Source organism: Plectropomus leopardus, chromosome 7, assembly GCF_008729295.1.
Source record: "Plectropomus leopardus isolate mb chromosome 7, YSFRI_Pleo_2.0, whole genome shotgun sequence".
NCBI classification, from domain to species: Eukaryota; Metazoa; Chordata; class Actinopteri; order Perciformes; family Serranidae; genus Plectropomus; species Plectropomus leopardus.
In genome coordinates this window covers 8,813,857-8,836,261 of record NC_056469.1, presented here as the reverse complement: position 1 = coordinate 8,836,261, position 22,405 = coordinate 8,813,857, and positions in this window count along the sequence as shown.

Below are 22,405 nucleotides of genomic sequence, written 5' to 3'. Positions count from 1 at the left end.
GTAGTAGCATCCTTTTGATACTTGAAGTACATTTGCTAATAATACTTCTGCGCTACTCAAGTTGAATGCAGAAACTGTAATGGGGTATTTTTTCATAGACCTTTACTTGGTAAAAGATCTGAATACTTCTTCCTCCCCTGGTGCCCTCAGGACGTGTTGTTGGTGTACCCGATCACCTCTGCTTGCCAAGGAGAACTCAATTATCTTGTCAGTGACAAATGTCTCACTGTCCCCTCACGGCCAGATGTGTACAGCTCAGTACATGTACCAGACAGTCAGTGACCTGGAAAGGGCAGTTGTGCTGTTGCCTAGAATGATGTGGTGCGGGAGAAGGGATAAATTATATCAACGTACACAATCAACTGTCTAGAAACTTAAAACTGCATTAATTTATGGGATAGTTTTTTTTTTGTTGTCAAAATTTTTAATGTAATAGAGGATCTTTGAGGCCATGCACTACACCAGCTATTTACTGAATGGGCATATTGGGGAGGTTATAATTCTAGAAACAGAAGTGATATGAATCTGGAGGGAAATAGATTGTAACAATAAGAGGATTAGGACAGACATTAAACACTAAACGAGTGCATTTGAGAGATAAAAAGATGTTTCCCATCTTCAAAAGATGACCTTGACTTGCTCACAGCAAAGAGGCTCACTATTTTTTTTTTTTTTTTGCAAGAGTTCCTATCTCAAAGACTCTGCAGCTTAAGATGCCTAACAAAATCCCATTATTGTACAAAGGGTCTAACTTTGCTTGACAAGCTGAAAAATGTGTGGCTCTGTGAGTGTAACAGTTGAATAATGGAATGAAATAATAACCTACTCTCTAAAGCAGTACCACGAAATACCTGGATAAGTGTTGCAAACTGACACCATGTGTGAGGTTAAAACTTTTTTTAAGGCCTTAAAAGAAAAGTACTCTGTATAAAATAACTGTATAAAATTAAAAAAAAATTAACCCCTAGGGACTGCTTTAATATTACAGAGACTCATATTGCTCTGTGCACAAACTGTGGTTTTCAAAATCAAGCTTTCATAAAATATTCTAAGTATTCTAAGTTACTTTTTGTAACCAACATCAATCCTTATCATAAGCATCAAATATTCATTACTTTTCAGAATTTTATCCCATTGAATGTCAGCTTTTTGTCGACAGATATTTTTAGATGAAATAAAAAGAACTGTTTTCAATATACTACATGAAATGGTGATTTTTATTTTATTTCTTTTAATCATTATTTTCCCATTATCGCAGTCTGCAATATGTCAGTGATTTTGCAGCAGCATTGACTGATTGATTGATTGCTGTGTATGTTGTGGGACACAATCTAAAGCAGTAGATTCCAACTGGTGGGTCGCAGGTGCATTCTAGTATAGTGTATAGTATAGTACAGCAAATTTCTAGCACAGAGCTTTTATTTTGAAGTGCTATATCTGTTTATTCTTTCAATATGTTTTATTTCATTGTGTTCTAAGGCCAAAATGTTGTTTACATTTTGTAAAGCTGAATGCATGGTAATTTATAATATGTGCACCTTGAACTAATGACTAAGGAGAAATATGGACTCCGTGACTGGATCAGTTGGGAACTACTGATCTAAAGCATTATATTATTATATTATTATATTATATATTATATTATACATCGTTGTGCATATTGCTGTAATATTACTGTAGTAAGTGTAATGTAATAAGCTGTAATATATATTTTAACACATGATTATTCTGGAAATCTTACTAGAAACTTAAGCTATGTCTCTTGTTAGGAAACTTCCAGTGTCTCTGTGATCCAGTAACATTTCTTACTCCCCTGTTTGGGGTTTCCTAGCTACCTTTCAGATCCGCTCACTCATTCTGCCAAGTTTGAAGTCTTTATTTGGCCTGTAACTTTCACTTCTTGCCAAAACAACAACAGTACTATTAGGTTGTGCCTTCCATTAGTTTACTGTTTGTGTCTCTGCATTAATTAGTCTTGCACTTACTGTTCTGTGTCTGTGTGGACAAAAGCCAGCCAGCAAAGGATTTTAAGGGAAATGCAAACACCGACAGACCAAAGTTTCTAAAAATATTTACACATACTTTTTTTGCAATGCATTGTCTTTAACATCAAATACATGCATTATTTCTGGGCTTGTTTTCATTTTGTTTTACTTGTTTTGTTTTGTTTTGTTTTGTTTTGGGGGGGGGGGGGCAGTGTTTTGTTTGTTAGTTTGTTTGTTTTATTTCCTTTACACTTGTTTACTTGTGGATATTGCATATTTTGTCCTCCAATGGTACAGAATTACGTTAATCAAAACTTCAAATCAAATTAAAATACAGAAAACATGTTCACTAATTTTCAGACTGGTGCGACAACCCGCAAATTATTTTAAAAGATAAGAAAAAAATGAGAAATAAAATTAACTTTGTCAAAACTAACTAGAAAAAAAACTATAAACATGAAAGAAAAAAAACACAGTAAGAGTACAATCCCTAAAAGGGATTTAAGGGTATAAATTGGCAGATATTGAATAAAATATAATAACTATCTTTTCCTTACTGTGTTATGTGTCATGTTTTTGTTACTTTTGAATGAACAGTTTATATTTACATAGGGTGTGGGTCCTAAACCTGGAGATCGCCATGTGGTGCCATCATGTTTCTACAGTAGCCCAGAACAGACAAGCCAAACAGTGGTTCTAGATAGGGCCTTTGGTTTTGCATTTTTCCCATCAGCCACTATAGTTAGCAGTGTCTGGCAGCATCAGATAAACACTGAATTTTTAACATAAAACTACTTCATTCTGGGTTTTTACTTGTTTAAATCACCGGGTCTGCTTGTTTTGGCGAGGAAGAGGCCTCTGCAAAAAAATCAGCTCCCAGTAAAAACCTCCTGAACATCTGGATCTTGAGTTATCAGAAGAGAAAAAAAAAGGTAAGCACACATTAGCAGGTGCTGGGCTAACGGCTCATCTCCAACATGCCAAACAGCATCAGAGAAATACAGATTTGTAATGTGAAACTGCATTATTCAGTGTTTTCACTGGTTTGACTCACCGGGTCCATTCGTTTTGGAAAGGAAGAGACCTCTGTGGAAAATCCGGCTCTTGATACAAATCTCCTGAACGTCTGTGACATGCTAAACAGAGTAAGAGAAACACTGATTCGTAACATTAAAGTGCTTGATTTTGTGTTTTTACTGGTTAAATCACTGGGTCCATTTGCTTTGTTTTTGTTTTGTTGTTGTAGTATATAACAAAATCTGCCAAACAATTCACCATCAACAGATCTGGCTACATCTACAAGAAATGGAAATCTTTAAACACCCTCAAAAAATAAACCACCCATCCATTTTCTGTAACCGCTTGTCCTGTAAGGGTTGTGGGGGGGCTGGAGCCAATCCCAGCTGTCATCAGGCGGAAGGCGGGGTACGCAGGGCTGACACATATAGACAGACAACCATACACGCTCACAGTCACACCTAAGGGCAAATTAGAGTCACCAATCAACCTGTGCTGCATGTCTGTGGACTGTGGGAGGAAGCCAGAGACCCTGGAGAGAACCCACGCAGACACGGGGAGAACATGCAAACTTTGGTCCACGGACTGAACCCCAGTCCAACCGGGTTTTGAACCAGGACCCTCTTGCTGTGAGGCAACCGTGCTAACCACAATGCCACCGTGCTGCCCTAAAATAAACCATCTAATCTAAAAAAAAAAAGTCAATTGAATTGATCAATAAATGGTACAAGATTTCTTTGTGCGGTCCCATATTGATCCCATATATACAGCATACTACTCGTCTGGACATAGCTTACATGCCTCTGTGTTCCTGCTGGTGACTCTGACCCCAAAATAGCTCAGTGGTGTCCCCCACCCCCATACTAGCTTTCAGAGTGCTGCATCATCATACAGTCCAGTGCTGAACAGGGAATGCTGGGACAGGAGCCAACTGAAGTCACACAGACGAGGTTGAGTCCCTCAGAATGAGCTGACCTGACCTCCACTGCCCGATTCAAACAACATATTTAATATGAATGTCTAAATCTACTTTCTGTTGCTCACGGTGGAAGATTTGGAAGGGTTGGGGATCGTGTGGGCGCATACTAAGTAGGCTGGAGGGAAGAAAACAGACAGCACCAGTTGACCTCTGTGATGCTGACATTGTCTGTGTTCCTATGCAAACACCCTAACACACATTCACCTGCAGCAGCCATGGATTATTACTAAACCAACACTGCCCTCCAGTGGAATTATTACAATTATTTCCTCAAATTCTATTAAAAAGTGGGATTGGGTTCAAGGCAGGTCATGTATTATTCCACATGAGAACCGTCTTATTAAAGCAATTGGAAGAAACTTTGTTTTATCCACAAAGCCTCAGACATAACATTCACCACATCAATAAAGATCATCCCATCCCTCAAGCACTTAACATTCACCAGGCATCTACTTCCTTACCCAACGGAAATACCACCTTAGCCACCGGGAGCCTTTTTCTGTTTAAAGCATCATAAGACTCGTATTTTTTTTCATGTGTTTGTGTGATGGAAGGCACATATTTTCAGAGAGCGATCACGCCAATAAAGCCAAAAAGTAATGACGGAAATCTGGAACGCTACGGGAAACGTTATGTTCACTCTATATGATTTACATAAACAATAAATGGAAAGACTGAACGCTCCTCTCCGCAATGAGTCACTTTTGGAGCACACTGCATCATGGGAGAGTCTGTGCATGGCAATGAGAGGGCAGCAGAGCGCTTTGAGATATGTTTGCATTAACGTTTGACTGTGTATCAACAATATTAAAGTGGATATATAATGTGATTATTACTAACCGCCAAACACACTCGCGCACACACAGTCACACCACACAGGCATGCAGGATGCAACGCTGGGCCAGGCGTGCACGCATGATCCACACACATGGGCCCTACTACTACACCCACGAGTCCACACACATACACACACACACACACACACACACACACACACACACACACACACACACACACACACACGAGTCGAGTGCGAAACCACATATACACACACAGGAGCACTCGCTCGCCATAAACCACATTCATACACACACGCACACTTCTGCAGTGCATACCTCCCCACTATTGGTCCAGACCCAGACACCGCATGCCAGTGCACCTCGCTCCCTGAGCCGCAGGCCGCAGGAGGAGAAGAAGAAACAGATGGGTACCAGCTGTTTGGATGAGAGCCTCGGGTACACAGCTACTGTATTGCAACCCACACACACACACACACACACGCATGCATGAACACAAACTCATTCAAGTTGTTTAACTGTGCCCCTGCCTATACTGCTTCTAGTGTTTACTCACACAGCATTTACAGGTGATGCTTTGTCAGTGCTCTGTTAAACAAGTGTAGATGTGAGTTGCCAACCTGAAATTCAAAAGCAACTACTGCAGATTTACTGGTGTTTAAATGCTACACAGAGCAACTTTAACCCTTTGAAACTTGAGTTAATTGATGTTATTTCTTGAGGAGAGAATGGGGAAAAGGCTATGAGCAAGAACTTAGTTATAAAAGTTACAATAAGAGTACCTTAAAATGAGCACAAAAAAGTCAAAACAAACAAGAAAATGGCCCAAAAAGTGCTAAATATTTAAAATATATATGTGTACTTTTTCCCTGTAACGTAATTTTAAATATCTAATTCTAATGATTGTAAACATGTATGAATTTTTCCCTATTTTTTGATAATAGTCCTGCCCTTTTACAAAACCAATTTTCAGTAATTAAGTAAGTAAAAATAGTTTCAATCATTTTCTTGTCACATTACACTGATTTTACACAATTTGTGGCAAATGTGACATTTTTGCAGAGTTAGTTATTGCCTCTTTCCACATGTTCTTGTAAGAAACCAAACCAATCTAGTTTCAAAGGGTTAAAGAGGATATACTGCGCAGTCAGGAGTGTTTGTACAGGGAAATGATTCTGGCTCTCGACCTAAGCAAGCACACTTTATTTAAGACAAGAAAAAAGAAGACAAAAGATAAAGAGAAGAAACTGTACAAAACAAACATGTATGTTAAAGTCACAATGTCAAGAAAAATCCAAAGAAAGCAAAGGGGTTTTGAGATATGCACTGATATGGCTTCTCTGAGACGAGCACATTGCATTCTAAATGAAAGAATAACTATGAGGTTAAAGTGCTGACTTTGAATGTGTTCGCATCCATATTAAACAGAGTAGGAATGGTACAAGGCAACCAAAGAGGTTTTCAGAGCAAAATGTTGAATGCTCTTGACTTGCCGTGTCAGTCACCCCACTGAACATGTGTTTCACTCTCTAAAGAAAAGACAGAATGTGAAAAGTCCCTAAAACAAGAGTGCTGCACGGCAGGCCTGGCAAGGAAGATACTGAAGTTTCTGCTCGTGTCTGTGGTTCACAGACTTCAAAGAGTTTGTAACCAAATATTAAAGCTGCACCACATGATATTTTCATTTTAACAATTGGCCAAATGACTACTCACTTTCTGGTGGTGACAATCTCACAGAGAATTATCACATGACTGCAGGTCTCCTCAGCTGCACGGACAGGTTTAGCATCTCCTAGCTCTTTGTTTTGGATTAAAAACATGCAACTTTGCTGATTTGGTTCACTCTCGCCACATCTCACCTCATCAGTATAGTTTCCAGCAACAGCAGATTTTGTCAGCAAAAGCTCTGATAAACTCACTGTATGCTACCTGTCCTGCACCAAACCGCAGACAGGCAAAGCTAGCACCTAGTTGGTTAACATAATGAAGCACCCAGCAAGCAGGGAACTTTCCCACAACATTGACTAACGCTACCTACAAGTTGCAATGTTTCAAAGAAAACATTTTCATCTAATGTTTAAAGAACATTTTAAGGATGTTTATCATATCAAATAATGTCCCTATAAGGTTAAATTCTGACTAAGGTGTAACGTTATAACAGCAACATTATGAGGATGTTTTGGTAATGTTTGAGATGTGATAGATCATCGAGTCTTGTTTTATAAAACATTCCCACAATGTTACATGAGAACAAAGGAAGAAACATTTCAAATCAACATTCATAACATGTTATTGAGGACTGAGATAATGAATCTTTATGAAAATGTAATGTGACATGTTAACATTAAAAAACAACATTTGTACCATTTCTTGATGTTTATAGAGAATGTTAGCCCAACTTTAACAAGAGCACTTTGGGAACTAAAAGAAAACTTGCTGCTGAAAATATTTCTTAAACACCACATTGGTTGCACTGAACCATTCTCAGAATGTTTTAAGAAACAGAAATTGCTAGCTGGGGCATTTACCAGCTAAACGGACACAATTTTCCTTCAGAAGTTGGTGCTGACCAAAACAGAGCTAAAAAGGAAATGAATATTGGCACATCAAAATTAAAGTTAAAGTTGCTTCCCAACTGCTGAATGTAACCTTTTGCGAAGACATTTACCATTTAAACTTTATAACACTGTATTCACATGGATTAAGGCAGAGGGTAGTCGGCATTTCGACTCTCATCATTTTAGTGGAGAAGAGCAGGATTGTAAATTAGGTGAGGCCAGGAGGAGTACTGTGAGATGCCATTGCTGTCCGGTGTTAAAATGTTTTGTAAGTTTTTGCCATCCTCCGCAATGGAATTTACTAACTGAGGTCGGGTAGCTTACCCGCACAAGGTGAAAACATGGGTGATCCGAACAATTACTGGATATTACTACAATAATGACATTAATACTAGACTGGAAATAATATTATATGCTTTTTTTATTCCAGTCTTTGTAAGAGAAATATGTCACTATAGTAATATATTGTCATGCTTGTTTCATTTTGCAGTCATCCTGCCATCCCATTGGACTGTTTGTGTGTTACTCCCATGCCGTCCAGAGAGTGTTGTCTGTCCACTATGTACTGTCTACCTAAATCCATTTGACTCCAGCATAAAGCAATAATGTGTGGTGTTTACAGCTTGTTCCACTGTCCCCAAGTGTAAAAGAAAAAGAAAAATGCTTTAAATAAGATGACCTCAATTGTTTACTGTCCAAAACCAACAGTCCACTAAAATTGAGATTATGTATAATAGGGGCTACATTTCACCAGTAAAACCAATTTGATGTAAACATCCTGAAACGGAGCCTTAAAGTTGGCACTCCAATGTCTTAAGTCACTTTTTAAGGCAACACTGCAAAAAAAACAAAATGTGTCTCTGTGCTACGTGCACTGTATAATGCAGCAATGTCATACTGGACAGCAGGTGTATATTGAAAAAGTATCACTTTGGAACAATATATTGAGAGATTTAGAGATTTTTTTAAAGAAGTTATAACATTTATGTTTCAGACTACTGAATTTATCCTCAGAGGTTGTTTTTCTCAACAACTGTGACCACCGTTTCCCAAATAGATGTCAAGTTAACCATCTACAGCAAGGCCATGGTGGATGCTGTTGATCCTTCAGGATTCTTTCTTTCTTTGTGTTTCCTCCCCGAACCCAACAATTTCTGACCCGACCTCAGCTATCAACTTTCTTCCTATGAGTCAGTCGAGGTGGTGACTCCTTCAGCTCATTACAACATGACTTACTGAAACCAAAACTCTCCCTCTAATGCATGAAATGCATGTTTCCTCCGCCTGATGCCATTAGTTACAGCCAGTGGTTGTTCCCTCTTATTACACTCACTTTGAACACAATCTGTCTCATTAAATAAAAAGCACAGCATTGTGTGAAGTACAGTAAAAGCGAGGGCTTAATTCATCAGTATTTGAGGGCTGCTGTGACAGTCCTGCCACTACAAACGTGACATTAAACATCACAGAGCGCCATCTGCGCAGCTTACCGGCATCCTGGAGCAACACTCGCTAACTGCAGCGGCTATTGAACACTGTGCAGAAAAAGACATGACAAATGGAAATGGTATTGTGTGTATGGTTGACCACGGCCGTCCTGTGATTTCCAGCTTCGGCGCTGATGTGGTCTGGCCAGTGTGGGTTTAGAGGGCAGACCGGAGCAACGGTTAGGCTGGTTCGGGATCTTTTTCCCTCTTGAAGCCAACAGGATGTCTTTAATGAACCACAGTGTGTTTGAACTGTCGCATCTTACCATACTGCAGTCCAGCCCTCATCGCTGGCGTGCACAACATGAAAAGGAAGTGAAATAAGACACAAAGTGAAGATGTATCAAATCCAGGAAACGCCGTCTCCGAGACAAAGACCACAAATCAAATGTTGGCCATAACAGACGGGAACGTCTTTGGGTAGCGTATTGTGGAGGTCTCAAGTGACTGGGGCAGCCCTGCTCTTGTTGTGTCCAGGCAAGTGTTTTTTACTTCCCTGCCGCAAACGTCTTCATGTCAGACTTGATGTGACCTCAGAATGAGATTGCAGCCAGTGTTTTTGATTCATTTCTTAGGGTTTTTTTAGGGGAACACTTTTGTTTACCACAGGTTCCACAGTTGACCCTTGCTTGAGTTGTGAGTGAGTTTACCTGTTCTGTCCACAAGATGGTGTTGCTGGTGTGTCATATAACCGGCTCGGCTGCGGTGCCAGCTATTGTGTGCAGCAACAAAGAGAAAACAAGCTCACATCATTATCACGATATCTGCAAACTGTGGTGATGGTTCAGTAACTGTGAGTGTTGATATGCCGCATATTGTTTCAATTACTCCAAACTGTTGTTCCAGACCATGCCATAGGAAAATGCTCAAAATACTCCATGTTTGATCTTGTGGGCTCTTGTGAAACTGGAAATGAATGGTGATTAACTATAATGATGATCATCATGGTGAAAGGTTTTGTGCCACAGGTTATTTGACTGTGTGAGCCAGTCGGCCTAAAAAAGGAAAGCCCCTTAAAACTCTTACAGTTTGCGAGGAATATTGCACGTGGACTTCAAGAACCACATTGTAGGCGCTGAAACAAGTCAGCAAATAAACTTGTATTTAATTGAAAAATGCCAACCCAAATTCCATAAGCGCGACAAAGTTGTTTTCCGTTCCACGTCGCATGGCAGTTGGAAACAAATAGAGTCAGTTTAGGACTCAGTTTTATTTGTGTGCGTGTGTGGTGTTGTAGTGGGAGGCTTTGTAGTGTTGAGTGAGAAAAAAAAAGGATATGGCTATGATTAAAGTAGGCACTAAAGCAAAGGTGGTAATTGGGATCATAAACACTCACTTTTCCATTTACCCCTCTAATGACGCGTTCCTGTTTATTCTGAGCAGCCGATTCATCCGAAAAACAGCATCCACTCTGAGCTGGTCTCGAGTGTTTAGCACCATTCAGATCTGCTTATATGATGGCGTCAGCATGATGAAGGATGTCAACAAATACAGAGAGTACAGGACTCGACAAAAACAGGCATACAGTAGAGTGAAAACGCATCACACACTGATTTGAGGGTAATGTTATTGTACTGAGGCCACTGCTAACTGATATGATGGGCCAGTTTGTACATTTTATATGAAAAAAATATAAGGATTAAGAGAAAGAACAATAAACAGTCATATATGCCATCTTTCCATCCAAATTCAGTGCAAATTTTAAACAAAGTTCCAGAAAATTTGAAAAAGACTATGGGCATAAATGCATGTGTCCATCACCTGCTGTCATTTAAATATTATGAGTTGAACACTCCAGGAGAAACACTTGATAGCGCTAATTCTTCAGTCGAGCACCATGAAACCAGAAAATAAGAAAATAATATTAAATGATATAATCATGTAATGTGCCCATTTTGAAAACATGATGTATATATGGTATTTATGCATGTTTCACTCATGAGGGCATCTCCTCATCGGTCTACACAGATCTGGAATTTTTGTCTGTTGCAGTGGAGCGAAAGCTTAAGTGGACATATAATTTGTTTCATGTAGGCTATGATTTACTCACTAAGTAAATTTCCATTTGCACCATACTTTTTGTTACTTTTTGGTGTATTTGCTAAGCAGGCAGTTCTCACTGGACTGGATAAGCACCATCTTGGGGTGCAGTATCCAGATCTAATACTACATCAATGGCTAAGGTAACATTCATATTACAGGGTTTAATGCCCGATTATTTCCTCAGATACAATCTGTTTGCCTTTGACAGTTCACATTCATGTTTGAATTGACATATATCTGACACCAATGAGAACTGATCTCTGCCCTCAATTGCCTCAAATGTAACCTATAGCTTCGCACATCTGGGCATTTGAACAACAACACAAAGCATCATATTTGCAAGCCAGGAAAAAATGAATGGCATTGCAGAGGAAGGAGCAAAAGAATCAGATTTAGGCCAAAGGTGCTTGTAGTGTGAACATAGCCTAAGACATGCCCAGTCACTCCTTCATGCTGCAGGGATCTCTAAATACTTTGTACCAAAATATCAAGATTTAGACCTTAATCCATCAACAACACTACTAAATAATAACCATATAAACTGGTTTACTGTTTTATATAAAAAGTCTGGCCTTTCCTCCTTTCTCAATATAAAACATGTACTAAGTATTTTAAGTTTTGATGGGGACACACTCCACAGCCTTCATGGATCAATGCTAAAACAGATTGTGACAACGTGCACTGCAGGAGGGAGTCAGCCTGCCGTTCATACACAAAAACCTGTGTTACACCCTCTGTTTAAGCCCAATTCAATTACGCTCTGATTCAGAACTGCATCAGTTTCTTGTAATCCGGCATACCTGCTTCCAGGTATAACTGGCCTTAAAATAGTCAAATTCAACTATATCAAGTTCCAGAGGACATAACCTCACTGCGTTTACATGATACACACTGCTCTATTGTTAAATAGACTTAAATCAACTTGAAACATACATCTCTCTCAAGAGAGCCCTGTCAGTGTAGAACTGTGCAGGGCAGAACAGCAAGCAAAATTGGCGTTACATCACTGTTGTAGAAAATGGCAATAAAAATGGACGTTTAATCACAGGATAATATTAAGAATAATTACTTTTTGGCAGGGTAAGGTCAGTTTTAATCGCAGGTTTTACAAACTGCCACCCCGGAAGCTGTTTAACAAAACTGAGAGGCACAAATGTACTCAAAAAGTGAATCTAAATATTATAAAACCAGAATTACTGCCACTCAATGTTATGTCTCCATACACCAGTCAAGTTACATGCACACTTTACATCTATGTTGGTGAAAAAATGGTTGCTTCAAAAACATCTTCCCCCCAGGAGCACAGATGATCGATACAATCAACACAATTTCAAGTTTGGCACCCAAAGTTACTGTCACCAGTTCAATATACAACCAAATGTCTCCCCTTCCAGTGCTGAGATCTAGTGTTTCAGTCATGGCTAGAAAAGTGTTTTTGCATAACATTTAATTAAGTGAAGTTGACTTCTGACCTCTTAAATACAAAATGTCATTACTTCATCATTATATCCTAGTAGACATTTGTGTTAAACTTCAGCATATGAATTCTTGAGTCATGACCAAAAACATGTTTTATGCAGTCACGGTGACCTTGACCTTTGAGTTTCACCCATCAAATTCTAATCAGTTCATTATTAAAGCCAAGTAAATGTTTGTGCAAATTTGAGGAAACTCCCTCAACGGCTTCCTAAGATATATTACGCTCATGAGGATTAGACAGACGCAAGGTCACTGTGACCTTAACCTTTGACCACAGAATTCTAATCAGTTTATTGTTAAGACTAGATGAATGTTTTCACCAAATCTGAAGAAATTCCCTTGAGGTATTCTTTAGATATCACGTTCATGAGAATGAGATGGACGCGAGGTCACAGTGACCTTATCCTTTGACCTATGACCACCAAAACTGAATTAGCTCATCCTTGAGTCCAAGTAAACTTTTGTGTTAATTTGAGCAATTTTCCTGAAGGCTTTCTTGAAATATAATGTTCACAAGAATGGAATAAGAGCAAGATCACAGTGAACTTGACCTTTGATCACCAAATTCTAATCAGCTTATTGCTGAGTCCAAATTGACGTTTGCGCAAAGTTTGAAAAAAAAAAAACCTCAGTCAAGGCGCTCGTAGGACATGTTCACAAGAATGAGACAAACAAGGTCACAGTGACCATTTGACCTACGACCACCAAAATCTAATCACTTCTTTGAGTTCAGTGGGATGTTTGTGCTAAATTTGACGAAATTTCCTCAAGGTGTTCTTAGGATATTGCATTCACAGGAATGGGACAGATGTACAGACAACCTAAAAACATATTATCTCCAGCCACAGCTATTGCTGGTGTATCTGCAAGTGATGGATCTTTAGTTTTAGCCTTTCACATGCAAAACATACTCACAGCTTACTAGAAGATGTAATGTCTTTAGTCTTTGGGAAACTGTGATCATAAAACACTATTTTATAGTGGTTGAGATAGGGGAAAGTAAAACTAAAGCTTTGGGGATCATGACAGGGTCAGACCTAATTCTTGGCTAAACAGCCATTTTTCACCTAGTTTCCTGCAATTAATTAACCTTGCAAATGGGACTCAAATTGCTCTCAGGTTGTGTCTTTATAGAGGTAGTCATCACTGGAGGACAGAGCTGTCATACATGTTTTACTGCCGATCTGGGCTCTGCCAGGCTATCTTAGTGGTGGCTGCTGTAATGCAGGCTGTCAGACAGGAGAGATATTAAGCCAAAGTAACTGGCCGCTCATAATCGTAAATATCAGGAGGGAAATTTCACTGTTACTTTAGTATGTGAGAACACACGATGTCACAGAGTCCAAAAAATTATATGCAGCTCATCAGCTTCGGGTGTATTTTCACTGGTTTGACAGATGCTTTATTACAACTGGAAGTGTTTAACTAAATATTACGCCTGCCCTCTGGCTGCTTAGATTAGGATCTGTTTAACATTCTTTGCTTTCCCTTTAAAACGAAACATATATCTATTAGACCATCTGCATTTCCAGTTCAACCCCTGCTTTTAAACCTGATTCTTTTCGACTTTGCCGCTCACCCAGTACAAGGAACGTTAATTTATCGTAATCCTTTGAAGAGGGGACCTGGAGGAAGCTTGCCCAGTCAGTGTGTTCCCTTTGCCTTTCCAAGTCCAAATGCCATGTGGCATGTTTGACATAGCGAATGAAAGGAATAACGCAGGTTGTCAGGTAAGAAAGAGCCAGGCTGTGAGGCCACAGCAATCAGGAAAACTTGGTCCGGCACTAGGCATGACTTCAAAAAAATACCTCCAGTCCTACTTTTAAAAGCATTAGTCCAGGGCAAATTAAAAAGTAGAGTGCAATTAAAAGAAATCACTGTGTAAATGTTAGCATGTGGAAGTTTTTCTTTTCCTTTTCCCTTTCCCCCCCTTTCCTCGTAGCTGAACAAAGAATGCCCCAGAGGCAGAGCTGCGCAGCTGCCGAATATTACTACACCCATGTGTTTTAAATAAGACCCCATTATAATCAAAATCATAAAAAAGGTAATGTGGCTCTCTTAAACATTTAAATTTGAGTTAACCAATGTAGAGTTCAAGCCTTTGTGAGCATTTTTGTAGTTCCTAATTGAATCTTTGGAAGAAACAGATTAAGCAGCCATCAAAGACGCCATTATTTGTAACAAATATATTGCTCTATTGAAAGCATTTAAAGACATAGTACATGTGATTACAAGTTCTAGTCAATCAATCAATCAAATCTTTATTTGTATGGCACTTTTCATACAAAGAGTAACACAAAGTGCCTAACAGAGATTAAAAACAATAACAGAAATGAAAAACATCAAAGAAAATCAAGAAAAATACAGACAGCCTGACCCTCCCACCCCCACAAATACGTACGCAACAACACACACACAATCATGTAGATATTCCCACACATATTCGCAAAGGCACCCGAACATCCACCCTTACCACCCACACACACGCACACATACACCAACACACACCAATTGTTACTAAAAGACAGAGACATGGCTAGGCACTGAGACCTGAGGCGAGGGAGAAGCTACCTTTGGGGGCCAACCTCACTGAGAGAGGTCACGGTCCAGCACCGCCGGGGCGCCGCCACAGAGACCATCCCAACCCGGGCGGACAGGAGTGCCCGCACCAAGATGCCGAGCCCTCTAGCCACCCGGGCCGAAACAGTCCACGGTACAGCACCCCCAATGGTGGACCAGAGACCACTCCCAGTCCGGTAGGCCCCGATGAGGAAACACTGGAGCTAAAAACTAACACAATAAAATAAGGTAAAGAACATAAAAGCTAAGAACGTAAGGGACTGAAACAGTAAAATAAGACAAAGAATACAAGTGCACAGTAAAATAGTTTAAAGGTTATAACCGCTAATAAATATAAATAAATAAATGGGAGACTAAAACAGTGGGATAAGATAAAAAATAAAAAAGTAGAATAAATAAATAAATAAATAAAGTTAGTTAGTTAGTTAGTTAGTTAAAAGCCTGATTGAAAAGATGGGTCTTGAGCCTCTTTTTAAAAACCTCAACACTGTCTGTGATCCTGAGGTTCTCCGGGAGGCTGTTCCACAGACGGGGGCCATAGTAACTGAAAGCCGCCTCCCCATTTCTTTTAGAGCTAACTTGTGGTATGGTTAAAAGGCCAGTGCCGGAGGACCTCAGGGTCCGCGAGGGTTGATAAGGTAAAAGCAGCTCAGTTAGGTAAGAAGGCCCAAGACCTTTGAGACACTTAAAAACAAGTAAAAGAACCTTAAAATCAATCCTGAAACGCACCGGGAGCCAATGAAGCGATTTTAAAACCGGTGTAATATGCTCCCGCCCTCTGGTCCTCGTCAGCACTCGTGCGGCCGAGTTCTGCAATAGTTGTAAATTGGAAATGCTCTTTTTGGGAAGACCAGAGAGCAGGGCATTACAATAATCTAGACGACAAGAGATAAAAGCATGCATCAGTACCTCCGTGCTGGCCTGAGAGAGAAACGGGCGGACTCTGGCTATGTTCTTTAGATGATAAAAACCAATTTTTGTTGTGTTTTTGATGTGTGGGATAAAAGTAAGCTCAGAGTCAAAAATCACACCCAGATTTGTTACAGATTGTGATGTTCTAAAAGCCTGTAACTTTGGTAAAAGTCTCTCTTTCTGGCCTTCAGGACCGATGACTAAAACCTCTGTTTTGTCCTGGTTGAGCTGTAGGAAATTTGCTGCCATCCATGAATTTATGTCTGAAATGCAGTTAAAAAGGGCATCAATAGGCCCTGTGTCATCAGGAGACACAGCGATGTACAGTTGAGTATCGTCAGCATAACTATGAAAGCTGATGCCGTGACTCCTGATGACGTCCCCAAGGGGAAGCATGTACAGATTAAAAAGAGTTGGGCCTAAAATTGACCCTTGGGGAACCCCACACTTTATCTCATGGATTCCTGAGGAACATGTATCCATACTTACAAAGAAGTGTCGATCTGTGAGGTAGGAGTCAAACCAGTTCAGAACAGTACCAGAGAGGCCGACCAGGTTCCTCAGTCTATTTAATAAAATGTGATGGTCTACTGTATCGAAGGCGGCGGTTAGATCCAGTAGTACCAAGACAGTGATTTTATGGTTATCTAAGTTGAGCCTGATGTCATTTAAAATCTTTACAAGGGCCGTCTCGGTACTGTGATTCATCCTAAAACCAGACTGACACCTCTCTAAAATGTTATTTGTGATTAAAAAGTCATTTACTTGGTTAAACACAAGTTTTTCCAAGATTAAAACTTAAAAATGGTAAGTTCGATACAGGCCGATAATTATTAAAAATGTTGGGATCTAAATTGCTCTTTTTCAGAAGGGGTTTCACCACCGCCGTTTTAAAGGAGGTGGGGAAGACACCCGTCTGAAAAGAGCAATTCACCATGTATAACAATTGTTCCTCAAAGAATGCATGAAACGTTTTAAAAAATGGAGTGGGAATTGGGTCTAAGAGGCAGGTTGTGGGCTTTACTTGGGAGAAAACTCGACCAAGTGTCCTCGCATCTACCAGGGCAAAACTCTCCAGTGTTTCCTCCGGTAAAATCAATGATCTGGGTGAGTCAACACTTAAAATCTGATGCGGTAAAAGACTCGATCTGATGTCATTGATTTTACTTCTGAAGTGGTCTGCAAAATCCTCACAAAGGGCGTCACTTGGTATCTTGGAGGGTCTATTAAAGTCCTGTAAACATGTTGTGGTTGCCCTTTTGACCAGATGATGCATCCAGGGAAATTTCTCTGTTATGCAAGGCTGGGAGAAAGAGTTTACAGAGAATATTGACAGATACAATCAGCTGCAGCAAAGTGAAAATGTGTGTGAGGTGGGTGTCATCTCCGCCTAAAATGAGAATTATAGAGAGTGTCCTAGTGACCTGTTGTAATCTTGTTATGGATTCCTGGGTTCAATATGGCTGCCAATGGCTGCCAATCTTTGATGCAAGTGATGTCATCCCCCCAAACCGTCTCTTGTTTCGTGTTACTCCTCTGAATCCTCTAAATACGTATTTGCTGTTTAAAGTTAGTTGAATATAAACATTATTTCTAGGAGACAGGACTGCTTTACCGCCAAAAATCCTAAAAGTGGTTTAAATGTGTGAAGATTATTTTGCCATACTGCATATTTTCTGCAATACTCGAAAATCCATTGACAAAATACTATTGGCTCTTGTCAGTGAAACTGGGCCTTGTTAACTTCTGGGTTGGCCGAAAAAAAAAAGAAGAAAAAAACCCTGTCATCCCTACATGACTTAATTGTTCGTTTAAATGATCTCACATGTCACTACTCAGCCAGTCAAATCTGTATTCTGGTAAGCATTGACATTGACAAGACATGACAGTCAAAGAAATAAGTGAGTTAAAGGAAAGTGTTCTTAAGAAAAAAAAAGACAGCGAAAACTGAGCTTTTAATTAGGAAAGACTCTACATGTTCAGCCTTACCAATGGCACGTCAAAACCAGTATGTCTCATCATATGTTCCAAGACAGTGGCAGTTATTAAACCTTCCAAACCTAAGCAAATCATCTTGATTTCTTTCAAAAACAAGAAGAAGAATAAGGCAATGACCAACTTGACAAGAAATTACCCCAAAATTGGCAAAAATAAGCAAAAGTTACAAAAAAATTACCTGAAAATTAGTAAAGACCAGAAAGTTAAAAAAAAATAAACAAACAAGGAAATTGTGTGTGTGTGTGCGTGTGTGTATATGTGTGTGTGTGTGTGTGTGTATGTGTGTGTGTATATGTTTGTGTGTGTGTGTGTGTGTGTGTGTGTATTTATATGTGCATATATATTTATATATATTCTGTAACATATTTTAACATCACATATTTTAAATATAGAACTCTAACAATCGCTATTTTAAAAAAATAATTTTTGAATATTTCTTTCTCTGTAAGAATTTAACTTTTTTGTCCAGGTTTTAAAGGTTTAAACACTTGTGAAAAGCATCTGAATGCATAGCCACTCAAATCCACATTTCACACCAATCTATTAATTTGTGACATACTAGGTACAACACCAGTGAAATGGACTGGTGGCTGGTGGTCCAATCCAGAACTACTTACAAGCAACTGAGCAGGTAGGTAGTTGTTGGGGTGAGATCAGCTGTTACTAGATATTCAGAACTTTCTTTGTAAAATAAACAAAAATGAATAGATAAAAACATGAGAAATATCTAAAATACAAAACAGCTGACTCAGACAACCTGCAGTTGTCAGTGGAGCAGATATAAAGTGGATTTGAAGTGAATTCCTTTTCAAAGAAACCAGAGGACCAAATTGCGGATACATTCTGTGGGGCCTACTGGTCTGCAGAAGTCTGCTGTGCTCAACCCTTTAGTTAAAAGTCACCGAGGGTGTCGCCTCACACCAGGACAGATGAGTTTCCATGGGAGGAACGAAGATGTCTGGCCAAATCCACTTTTCCCCCTTATTAAAATGGATATTTCCGAGCTGTCAGAGGGTGAAGTCTGGGTTTTCAGAGACTCTCGCTGACAGTGGGCTTCCTTTCCCCATAGGTTCAATATCTCCTGTGGCTCTCCCTCCCACCGTGTGGTATAGCGGGTTCCCTATGGGTCCCGAGCCAACGCAGCTCTGGCAAGCTGTTCACTTTTCACTTAGCGGCACACACTAATTTACTGAGACTCTACACTGTTTTGGGTCCGCGGTGCATTTCCCACGTTCCAGCTGAGAAAATATATCATTAGTCCCTCATCGTGTAATGCTTGCCACGTTACGTTATAAAAGCTGGGTGTAAAGCGACATGGATAAAACAGGAGTGATTTCCAGCGTGCCTCATTTTGACCGCCTGCTTGGAATAAGTGGTGGGCGTTAAGGATTTGAAAAGGGGACAAGATGCGGTGTTGAAAAGGCCATTTTGCTTACTAAATACTCCTGGGTGGCTGGAAGACTAAGCATTTCCATTGCAAGCGTCTCCAACAACGTATTACAGCCATACGAGCGGGAGTCTTTACGAGCCTGCCTTGAAAGTTATATGGATTAATTAACTTTCCAGGCAAATTAAGATGCCATGCTAATTGTAGTCTAGGTGAGTTTAATGGGATCTAAACAGAAGATGGGTACCGCACAAACAAGCCCCCCACCCACCCCACCCCCCAACAGCAGTGAAATGTAAGTACAGTCACTCAAGTACTGTACTTGAACAGAAATTTGAGGTACTTGTATTTAACTTGAGTATTTTATTTTCATGCCACTTTGTACTTAAACCTCACTCATTACTTTACAAATTAAAAATCAAAATTTTGCTGAAAAACATAAGACTTTAATAGATGTTGATGTAGATGCTTTTTTGTAATAAATTAAATTATCAAATAATTTACACAAGTGCAGCTGCAACAATTAGTTGATTAATCAGTCGATTTACAGAAAACTGATTGCTAATTGTTTGGATAAAGCCTTAAGTTTAAGTTTTCATTTTTTATATATATAATTTAGAGGTTTTTGGGTGTTTTTTCCGCTATTTTTTGTTCATGGGGGGGGCGGTTAAAAATAAAAAAAATAGTAATTGTGAGGGTTTTCAAGCATTTTTGTTTTCTTTTTCTTCTAATAATTTTTAAGTGTGGTTTAAGGTTTAAGTGTGTTTTGTTTGTTCTTCTTTTTCTTCATTAGCTGCTTTTACTTTTAATACTTTAGGTATACTTTCCTGATTATACTTACTTACTTTTATTTAAGTAACATTTTCAATAAAGGACTTTTACTTGTAACAGATAATTTTCACCATGTGGTATCAGTACTTTTACTTCCATAAAGGATCTGAATACTTCATCCACCACTGCCCCCACACGTTAACTCTCTGCTGTAATTCTTAATAAAAGAATAAAGTTTGTTTACCACTCACTAGAGGCTCTCCAGATCTGTCGCTGACCTATGTCTTGCTCTGTCATTATGCACTGAGAGTGAGTGAAGACCCTTTTTTGGCACAACACCACACTTTTCTGGGTTCTTCACTTCACAAACATTTTTACAGGCGTGACAGGCTGCGACCGAGCGTGCCGCAACAGACAGCTCTGTCACCTCAAAACAACCACCCCGCAGGGCCACACTAGACGGCTAAATATATCACCTCCCAGGAAGCCGGGCAAAAAAGACTCTGTTGAGTCTGACTGGCTGTATCTTGTGGCTTAATTAACGAACACAGGACACAAATTAGAGGCTAGTGGAAGCTCTTTGACTGGATGCTTTGTAGGCTTTAACCACATGGCGACCGCAATGCAAATGGCCTCCTCATATCACTCATCAATGCCATACACCCAGTCACCCCGGTTTACTCTCTGTTAACTTACCTGCCTATCCGGAATTACCTACAAACCATCCTCTACACCCCCATCTGTCTATTTCCTTAATCACAAGTGCACAAGTCATTCATGTGGCAGCAATTTGGGACAGCCGACACCCAGTGGTGAATGTGCCTGACCCCATTTCTGCCCCCTCTATTCCTCCCTCCACATCCATCCTGACACAGTCTGCGAAGCCACATCTATCGCAGGAGCCTTTGGGGCCCTTACTGGCAGGCCCTGCCCATTAACGCTGGCTGCATCCATGAATTGGAGGTATTACAGGTTATGAAATGTTCTGGGCATGTATGTCACTTTAGCAATGAGCATGACAGTCCACTGTACTGTATTAACACATGAAACCTTTTAAACATTTTGAAGATCTATAATCCTATTTAAACAGCCTTAATATGCCGTTCGAAAGGCTCCACCAGACTTAGAATGTTATGTTAGTTGAATTAGATCCAACAGTTAAATATGATTATTTGACGATGCGGGGTTTGTTTTTTTATAAAGTTTTATAATTTGAACAAGACATTTAGTGTACCTGCAGTATTCATGTAATATAGTAAACAAGTGAATGTGCCCACGATGGATTGCAAATGCACAACATTTTTTTGCACACACTAAATATCAAACAAAAGCCAGAGACTGTGCAGTATGAACCTGCTGTGAGCTGTAAATTCACCACTTTTTCATCCTATGGTGCGGTCTCTCGCTCCCTCCGAGCCACTGCATTACTTTTGAAATTGATGCTACACAATCAGAAAAAAAAGTGAAAAAGGATGCTTTTGCTGAAAATGTAGTAAACCTACAACTACCAGAATGCACTGCGCTGCACTCAATAAAAATTTCCGCAGATGGGTGATGTAATGCAAACTCAATATGTGCCACAATGGTGGCCAGCTGGCAAGAACCAATCTCACATTACAGTTAACCCTTTGAAATCACTTTTCTCATGCTGATTTCAGACGCCTTACACAAGTTTTTAAGCCTTTGAATCCTAAGCCAACTGTTTCCGTTCAAAAACATGGGCAAAAAATGTAAGGAGCAACTTAATTTAAAAAAATAATAATAATTGCAAAAATTTAAATTAAGAGATTCAAAAAAGTGCTTTTTAAAAAACTAAGGAAAAATATCTAGGAAAAAATGTCTAAATGAAAAAAGGAAAAAGATTTGACCAAGTCTTGCTTGCCTTGTTTGTTTGTTTATTTTTTCTTTTATTAACTAATTTTCAGGTCTTTTTCTTGTACTTTTTTTTCTAATTTCTTGCTAATTTTTCTATCTTTATTTTTCTTTGTTTTTCTTTTTTTCCTTCCCATGTTTTTGAAAGAAATCAAGCCAATATGCTCATGTTTCAAAGGGTTAAACAATAAGCTAAAACATGTTTCTGAAAACATTTTAAGTGAGAAAAAGGCAGCTCCATTTAGATTAGATCAGCACTGCTTAGTTTACCATTTGATCAGATTATGGTCCCAGTTTGAGAGACAAAACGGGGGGGGGGGGGGGGATTATTTTGATAAAAAACTAGTTAAAAATCAGCAAAGTATCCCTTTAATTTAACCAGTCTGTTATTCATATCTTGAGTGGAAAAGGATAAAAAGAGCTTACATTAAGCCAAAGTCCATTGATGCATTTATTACATCCTCATATTAGGAAATAGAGAAGCAGTTTAACTTTTTCTGGCGTCCACAGTAGCAGAATGCACGTTTTGTTAGTGCAATG